At 38.2% G+C, this 9763-nt stretch overlaps 1 protein-coding gene across 1 annotated transcript in view; it reads right to left on the reverse strand.

The window, feature by feature from the left end:
- The window catches only part of LOC126262431 (CDK-activating kinase assembly factor MAT1), a 31205-nt gene extending 22197 nt beyond the window's left edge, over nucleotides 1-9008 (reverse strand). Inside the window, exon 1 of the mRNA XM_049959072.1 lies at nucleotides 8777-9008. The gene's annotated coding sequence lies outside the window, so the exon portion shown is untranslated. The remainder of the gene's footprint in view (nucleotides 1-8776) is intronic.
- Nucleotides 9009-9763: the final 755 nt, after the last annotated feature.

Here is a 9763-nt window from a genome sequence, read left to right on the forward strand (position 1 = left end):
TATATATATATATAACAGAGGGAAACATTCCACGTGGAAAAAATATATCTAAAAGGAAAGATGATGAGACTTACCAAACTAAAGCGCTGGCAGGTCGATAGACACACAAACACAAATATACACACAAAATTCAAGCTTTCGCAACAAACTGTTGCCTCATCAGGAAAGAGGGAAGGAGAGGGAAAGACGAAAGGATGTGGGTTTTAAGGGAGAGGGTAAGGAGTCATTCCAATCCCGGGAGCGGAAAGACTTACCTTAGGGGGAAAAAAGGACAGGTATACACTCGCACACACACACATATCCATCCACACATACAGACACAAGCAGACATATTTTCAGCTTGTGTCTGTATGTGTGGATGGATATGTGTGTGTGTGCGAGTGTATACCTGTCCTTTTTTCCCCCTAAGGTAAGTCTTTCCGCTCCCGGGATTGGAATGACTCCTTACCCTCTCCCTTAAAACCCACATCCTTTCGTCTTTCCCTCTCCTTCCCTCTTTCCTGATGAGGCAACAGTTTGTTGCGAAAGCTTGAATTTTGTGTGTATATTTGTGTTTGTGTGTCTATCGACCTGCCAGCGCTTTAGTTTGATAAGTCTCATCATCTTTCCTTTTATATATATATATATATATATATATATATATATATATTAACGGATGTTTTGTTTTATAAGAATTGCAATATCTAGAGTCTCAGACGTGATAGAATGCTCAAATTTGTTTTAATTTACTCTTAAACATATAGGCTACTTGATAAAACAAAAATAATGATGGCTTTTTAACATGTTTATTAATTATAGTAGATTACATTAGAATTATGTACAAAGATAGTGTACTTACGACACTTATGTATAACCCAACTGATTGCTTGAAACATTGAATTTTTTGAGTAATTTTGTCTTTTTAATAAACATTAATGCTGATTCGAACTGTTTTTCCACTTCATCCAAGAGCTTTCAGTTCTTTTGATACAGTCTTTTTTGAAGTAATACATTCTTCCAGTGCCACTCGATTGAGGTGCGTCTACTACACAGACTATGTGCTCCAAAGGCACTATGCAAGAATCTTCTCTTTCAGGCCAATAAAATGATGCAGCTGGTCCTGAAGGATGCAGAAATAGAATTTCTGCATCTTCTTCATCATTGAATATTGTTTTTACCAGTCCAAAGTACCAGTTACCATCATAATTTGCAGCCACATAGCTATTTATGGATGGTTCAACACGAACCCAATCAGAAGAAGAATGGAAATAGTGTAAAACCCTCCTTAGTCTTTTCTAAGGAGGGTTTTACACTATCTGTAGTCCTTCTAACTTCAAGGTTGTTTGTTGGAAGTGGTTTGAAGTTATGAAAACTTCTTGTTTCAGGAATGGTTCGGGTTGCTGAAAAACGTTTTTCTAGTTTTAACCGTAGCAAATCAGCTTCTTTTTTGTCAATAAAGTGAAAATGAATTATTTTTTTCACAAAACTTGTGCACATCGATTGCTGTCATTATTTATTCTTCGTCTGAAAGCTGTAGACTGGCTTTCCTTAAAATTCTTTTAACAGTTCCTCCTAGGCCATCACAAATTGACTTCCCATGAATTGTTGCAAAAAAAAAAAAAAAAAAAAAAAAAAAAAAAAAAAAAAAAAAAAAGTGTTTTGGGCCTTCAAATTAAAGTCTCTCAAGTGTTCAGTCAAATTTTTAAAACTGTTTCTATTTTTGTACTGCCCAGCACAACCATCTGTAAAGTAGTGAACTGAGTCAATGTCAGTATGATGTAATGACAGCCACTTTGTAATTTCTTTTTGTACAAAGTTAACAAAACCAGTGTCATGTTCTTGGTCATCACTAATAAAACGGCGGTTGGAAACAAAAACATTGTTTTCCTCATTTCTTAGAAAAACTCCAACTGGGTGTAGAGTACAACCACCTCTATTCCAGTGGTAACTTTGGATCTCATTTTGTATAACAAATTTTCACTGAAATCCATCACAATAATTGCTGTATTGGGTGGTGGGTCTTCTTTCAATCTTTTAAAGGCTGCTGATTGGGATTTTGCTATAAACGAGTGTGGGGTGAGCTTTTCCAATGACCTAACCAATAAAGAAATGTAGTCTTCAGCACTGATAGACTGTTTGATCATTTCTGCCCTGTCTGTGTTAACCCACTGACTGATTACAATTTCTTCTCCTAAATCATAATCTTCACTTAGTTTTTCAGTTAAGTAGTCAGTGCAGTATTTGCAGGACAGCTGTCACAATGATGTAGCATGCAATTTTGGTTTTCCGTGTTGCACACAAGCATCTTAATTAGAAGATTCTTCAATTTTCACAGCATCCAGTAATAGTTTAACATTCTGGTGGATACTGCATACACATACAGTGTGTGTGCCCGCAGCATCAGCAAGGATACACCATTTAGGTCTCAAGAAACAAAATTTTGAAAATCCTACTTCTACCTCGGGATTCTCCCATATGAAAGAATAATAGAGTTCTCTCAAGTTACACAAAATGAGTCTTTTTTGCATGTACACATTTTTTTGAACACTTACTTTGTCTTTTGTTCCAGGTAGCACTCTGGAACTTTCATCCTTTTCATAAAAATCTGTTACAAGTCTTACTGTATTTTCAGAAAGAGTTTTACCTTTTTTTGGACCAGGAGTTTCCAAAATACCCTTTTCAGATTTTAGCTTTCTAGCTTGTCGCACCATGTACTCACTTACATTAAATTCTTTCATCACTTTATTTCGACTCCAAGAATCTGGAGCCGAGGTCAGAATCTGGATTTTTCTAGACCTCCCAACAGATGAAATCTTTTCTTTCATAAGAGAAATCATTACATCAAAATCCTTTGCTTTCTCAACCACACTTGTATCTTCTTCGTCATCATCAGAACTTGGTGCATCATATTTTAATGCTTTTGAAACCGCCTTTTTTGCAGTCTTTTCAATACTGCTAACCTTCCTTTTAAAATAAGACCCTTTACTTTGTTCTGACAAACCATGAAGCTTTGTCGGTGTTAAACCTAAATTATCAAGAGCAATGTTTGTTTGTACGAGGGATTCATTTCTAGATTCCAATGATTCTAATTCAAGCATGACTTCATCATCTGTTTCATTTTCATTGACTTCAACTCTTACTTTTTCCTCACAAAAGTTACGGCATGTTGAGCAAAGCTTTTGTCCAGGTTTTATGCTAATATTTTTTGTCAGTAATTGTTTATAAAGATCCAAAACTACACTTCTCAACGATTTTTTGATGGGCTTTTTGTGTTTTTTTAGTGGGTCTACACACGTTGTTTGATACTTTTCAAAAACATTTAAAAAGTAGTAGCTGTGGTGTGAACATATATTCTTAAATTCACACAGATTAATTCCAGATCGTAAGTGGATCAAATCTTTTTCTTCCTCACTCAATTCAGATACTGGTTGTAACTTTTTTGAAGGTGTGTAGGTTGTTTGGAAACAGTCAGATTTTTTAAATAACCCTACGCTACAGGTTTGAATATCTGACATACTGATTTCACTTTTATAGGATATTGGAAAAGAATCTCTGTAAACTAAGTAACAGTACTTACTGAAAGTTCGAATAAACTTAATAAAATACTATCCAAGCACTATTTAACACTGTAATAATTTTTTACTTCAAAACACAGGAGTAACAAAACAAAATCCAAGCGTACATTGTTACTCCAAGAAGACAAAAACTTATTTTCGGTGTCTAAGTCACTTGGTACTTTTTATTTTTAAAATATAATTAATATTATTTTAAAAATTAGATAACTATTAAACAGGTTAAAACGCCAACATAATTTTTCTTTTATCTAATAGCCTATACAATTAAGAGTATTTTAAAACAAATTTGAGCTTTCTATCAGGTCTGAGACTCTAGATACTGCAGTTTTTGTAAAACTAAACATCTGTTAGCTAAAAAAAAAAATAAAAATAAAAATCTTGTATATTTTTTCATTTGGAAGATTTTAATATATCTTTATGGTAATTTTTTTAACATTTATATATAATACACAAACTTATTCCAAAATTTCATACTGATATGTCGAGTATTCTTTAATATACAAATTTTTTTTGTTGTGAGGACATGTTTAAGTTAAGATTTCCGACTGCTGAAACAACGCCAAATCTAAAAACTTTAAAAATTTATATAAAAAAACTATAAGAGATAGAGAAAAAAATTTACAAGTGCTTTCAGGATGATAAAAGAAGTAATTGTACCAAGTTTCATCAAAATCTGACATGGTTGGTGTCAAGGCCTGGGTGACTTGACATGGAATGACCCAAGGGCCATCTAGAGGAAACCTTCCCAGCTTCCAAAAGGCCCAAACCCCTTATCTGGTTCAGGTTCATTGATGATATCTTCATTATCTGGACTCTGGGCCAAGACACCCTATCCTCATTCGTCCACATCTTCAACACACTCTCTCCCATTCACTTCACACAGTCCTTCTCAGCTCGACATGCCACGTCCCGGGATACTGACTTCCACACATCTGATGGCTCCATCCGTTCTCCTTCTCCTCCTCCTACAACCCCCCTGCCCTCCCCACCCACACATTTCAACAGCTGTTGCTCCTTCCATAGCAAAAAATAGTTCCTATACCTGTGGATGGCATATCTGAATTCTCTTGCCCAGGAAGTTGAAGGTGTCACGAGTGCCTTCATAGACAGGCACAACCCCCAAACCTATTCCACAAACAGATTTCCCATGCCATGTCCTCACACAACCCTAAAGAATCAGCTACAAAAGAGCACACCTCTCATCACCCAGTATCAAAAGTGGTATTCCATTGCCCACACCACCTACACAACATATTGCTCCATTCCTATCCCACTTCCAACCCCTTGCCACTGAAATGATATACTGAAGACACAGGTGCAAGACCTGCCCAATCAACTCACCCAGCACTTCCTACTCCAGTCTTGTCACAGGCTTATCCCACACCACCAGAGGCAAGGCCATCTGTGAAAGCTGCCATTTTAGATACCAAGTCCGTTGCGATCACTGCATGGCTTTTTATGACGCTACGACAATCAATTAGCTGCTCATCAGAAAGAATGGCCACCACGAAACTGTGCTCAAGAACAGAGTTGATCACCTAGAGACACAGCATGTAGCAGAGCTTGACATGTTTGAGTTCAATGTCTCCTTCACAACCCACAGTATCTGGACCCTTCCCCTCAGCCCCAGCTTTTCTGAAATACGAGGGTCACTCCAAAAGAAATGCAAACAATTTTTTTAAAAATCCATCTTTTATACTACATGTTTGAAAGTTTTACAGTGTGTAGATACATCCTTTAGGAGCAATATTTTCATTTCTCCACATAATTTCCATCCCTCTCAACTGCCTTACACCATCTTGGGAACCAGCACCTGTATACCCGCACGGTAAAATTCTGGACCAACCTGTTGGAGCCACTGTTTGGCAGTATGCACAAGGGAGTCATCATCTTCAAACCTTGTTCCACGAAGAGAGTCTTTCAGTTTCCCAAAGAGATGATAGTCACATGGAGCCAGGTCAGGACTGTAAGGCGGGTGTTTCAGTGTTGTCCATCCGAGTTTTGTGATCACTTCCATGGTTTTTTGACTGACATGTGCCCGTGCATTGTTGTGCAACAGCAAAACATCCTGCTTTCGCAAATTTGGTCGAACACGACTCAGTCGAGCTTGAAGTTTCTTCAGTGTTTTCACACATGCATCAAAATTTATGGTGATTACACTTGGCATGATGTCCACAAGCAAGAGTCTTTCAGAATTGAAAAACACCGTAGCCATAACTTTTCCAGCAAAAGGTGAGGTTTTGAATTTTTTTTTTTCTTAGGTGAATTTGCATGATGCCACTCCATTGATTGTCTCTTTGTCTCTGGTGAAAAATGATGGCGCTATGTTTCATCACCTGTCACAATTCTTCCAAGAAATTCATCTCCACCATTCTCATACTGTTCCAAAAGTTCGCTGCATACCGTTTTTCTTGTTTCTTTGTGAGCCACTGTCAACATCCTGGGAACCCACCTGGCACAAACCTTTTTTTAACGCCAACACTTTCAGTATTCTGCAAACACTTCCTTCCCCTATCCCAACGTAGCGTGATAATTCGTTCACTGTGGTGTGTCTGCTAGCAGTCACCAATTCATCAACTCTCTGCACATTGTCTGGAGTGTGTGCAGTACCAGGCTTGCCGCTGTGAGGATAATCCTCAAAATTGCTATGCCCGCTTTCATCACGTAACCAGCTTGAACACTGACTGACTGTACTGTGATCGACAGCAGCATCTCCATACACACTTTTCAACCTCTTGTGGATGTTTCCCACTGTCTTATTTTCACAGCACAGGAATTCTATGACAGCATGTTGCTTCTGACGAACGTCAGGTGTAGCAGCCATCTTGAAGACATGCTGTGATGGTGCCACTCACGGGAACAGGTTGAACTAAGTTTGAAAACAAGCGAGGAGGACGTATCTACACACTGTAAAACTTTCACACATGCAGAATGAAAACTGTATTTTTACAAAAATAGTATGCATTTCTTTTGGAGTGACCCTCATATGCACATGGGAGTTAACCTTACAGCTCATCCTACACTCCCGTAACCTTCCAGGCCTCAACTGAAATTAACATACTATCCTCACACCCTCTATCCAAGTTTCCCCTTCCTCCATCCTGTCCTCCCTCCCAGTCCATACCTCCGTATCACCTTCGTCATGTGCTGTACCTCACTGGTTCTGGTACCCGATTATCACACGCCTAGCCTGTGCACCTACCAAATGTCCCTCCCATATCCCTAGCCAAAAAATCTGTTACTTCCCTCCGAGACACAAACTACGCAACCGGCTTTTCCCGTCTCCCATCTCTCTTTCCCTCTACCCACTCCATCCTAGTCCACCTGCAGAAATGCAATTCTGGCAATGTGTCCAGCAGTGTGTTTGTACTCTAGCTCAACAAAGGGTTTATTCCCAAAGGTACCAATTGTTATTTCTCTTTTGGTGATAGTCTCCTGTGCTCCTAAATGACTTACATATATTAGAGTCTGTAGTGTTGAGAAACAGCTGAACCACTAAAACTGAACAAAGCTCCAGAACCAGATAGAATCCCCTTCACTAACTATAATATATCAACGGTATCTCCAACAAAAAACTTTGTCCAGTAGTTGGAACAAAACACAAGACACGCCTGTCTACAAGATGGGTAGCAGAATGAATAAACAAAACTTATGTTCAATACATATTAATGAATAGTAATGCAGTGATATATGATGATAAAATTCTCTCATCAGTAAAATTCTTCAGGGTATCAGACCGCATCGTCATAATTTAAAATGCGCCAACGCTGGCCGAAACGTTGGCGCATTTTAAATTATGACGATGCGGTCTGATACCCTGAAGAATTTTACTGAAGAAGACAACGGCCGCGGAAGCCTACGCTTACAAAATTCTCTCAGACTTCCTGCCACACCAAGTAGTTCAATATCTTTGACTTTCATCCATTAGAGTATTTTAGAACATATTCTGAGCTGAGCTGCAGAGCAAGATAGTGAGGTAGATGCAGTGTTTATAGGCTGCAGAAAAGCACATAACTCAAAATATATGGTTTTCGACGAATAGGACAGCTTCACTGAGATGCTGAAAAACCTCAACTAGCAGAAGTTTGAAGATAGGCGTCAATTATACCAGCAAAGTTTACTTTCAAAATTTAAGATATGTATTAAGTGAAAAATGAAGGAATATACTACAAACCTCTACATATTACTGTCTTTACAACTATGAGAATAAGAATGGCTAGACTCATTAAAGCACACCCTGAGGCACTTATGCAATCTTTCTGTCCACACTCCATATGAGATTGCAATGGGAAGAAATCTTAATATGTGGTTACCTCTGCCGTGCACTTCACAACAATTTACAGAGTAGAGCCTATATATGTAAATTTAAAAGGTCATCATTTCATTGCTCTTCCAGCAGATCCAGAATTTAACTCTAAAAATATTTCAAAATCTAAAACATGACTGCGAATCAGCAACTGCATAAATCTGAAGCGATTGAAAAATATTGCCAGTTAAACTAGAGAAAAATTAAAAGAAGCATATTGAGACAACATAGCAGTCCTATTTGATACCAGAACTCTCACATCTAATCATTTGTTTCAGATATTAAGTATGAGATGACATTAACCAGAATGTACTTGTCTGGATTGTATTGTTAATATTCTAGATTTTTAGTATTATGGACGGAGCACTGGTTTAGCTTAATGAGTAACTGGGGATGACTTGTTGGCAAGACTTAACACAACAGGATGCAGAATGCCATTGGAAAATTTAGAAAGTATCTCAACGGTGCTCCCCTGAATATAACGTTGTATACTGATTATTGACGTAATTACGCTGCTTTAGATGTTTACTGAAAACCTCTTTGGACCCACAGTTTGATTTACCAAGTCTCCTGAGTAACATGTGTTGTGACACACAGCAGTCTCTTCATAGACCGGCAGATTGTTAGCCACGTATAAAGTCCAAATGAAAGTAGAACTAATCACTGCACAGAACACCTAGCTTACAGGTATGCCTACTGCAGACGAAGTGTTTCGTACCGTGGCAACACAAAACTATAAAGTTTTGTGGGATGTTAACGCACCATTTTTGTGCCTGCCGCCATATACAGATAATGAAGGTTCATGATTCAGCTATAATACTTTGCTCGCGGCATAAATTATGAAAAGGTTCGGAAAACCAAATGACGAAATCTGAGGTTAGCATACGCCTGCTGTCACTACGGTTGGAATACTTACTGCTGTTTAAGCGTTGGAGTGAGGCAAACGCAGAATGCAACTGAGATCAACAGTTGTGCGAAAAAGATGGTAACAGAAGTTGCGTTTCCGACACTGTCACATGCTTGGCTTTTCACTTTCAATCACAACTGATGTTACTATTCATTCATACTCTATTTACATGTCGAAACCAACTGTAAACAGTGTAAACATACAATCTAAATTTGAATTCATCGATTCTCCATGTGTGATCGATCGATCGATAGTATTAGCTGAAGTCGTGTGTATGGTAATCAGGTTGCGGTAACACAACTATTTGGAAATAATAGATGCACTAAATAAAAAGCTTTACACGGAACGTTTAGCAAAGAACATACATTACATAACTTCTAAGTGTAGGTCTTACAGAGTAAGAAGCAAATAGGTATGTTCAGTTTAATAACTGAACATGTCGTTTTGGTCTGTCTTATGAACTATTTGTTAGTGTTCACTACCATCCCCATGAAATGGTTTCTATTCGTCTGTGTGCCACGCACAGTCTAGTGCTAAGCGTGAGCGCCATGTAGCGAAGATGTTGGCAGTCATGGACCATAAATATCGTCTATGTTGGCAGTATATGATTTCCACTGTCCAGATTTCCAGAAGGACAAGGACAAGGACGCAGCCATGGGAGGATGATTTGGGATAAGCGTTGATAAGTTCGTAATTAGATGTGCCGGAGAAGACGAATTGCTTGCGTGTTGTAGACGCTCTTTCTTTCACTTTCGGTGTTTATCCCATATTTACGATTTTTATTTTTGGGTTGTGTCATACTTTTGAATTTACTTTGTATGTTGAAATAGAAATTAATAGTTTAGCCTGTGAAATGAAACTGTTATTGTGGTGGCTGCCTGTTGTGTAGCGTATACCTGTGTTGTCTGAAGGGAACATTACATCGTTCTTCTTAACAACACAGGCATTGCAATACCGTATTTATCCCCCGACGTCAGGCAGCAATTAAAACGTCTT

This window comes from Schistocerca nitens, chromosome 6, assembly GCF_023898315.1.
Source record: "Schistocerca nitens isolate TAMUIC-IGC-003100 chromosome 6, iqSchNite1.1, whole genome shotgun sequence".
Lineage (NCBI taxonomy): Eukaryota > Metazoa > Arthropoda > Insecta > Orthoptera > Acrididae > Schistocerca > Schistocerca nitens.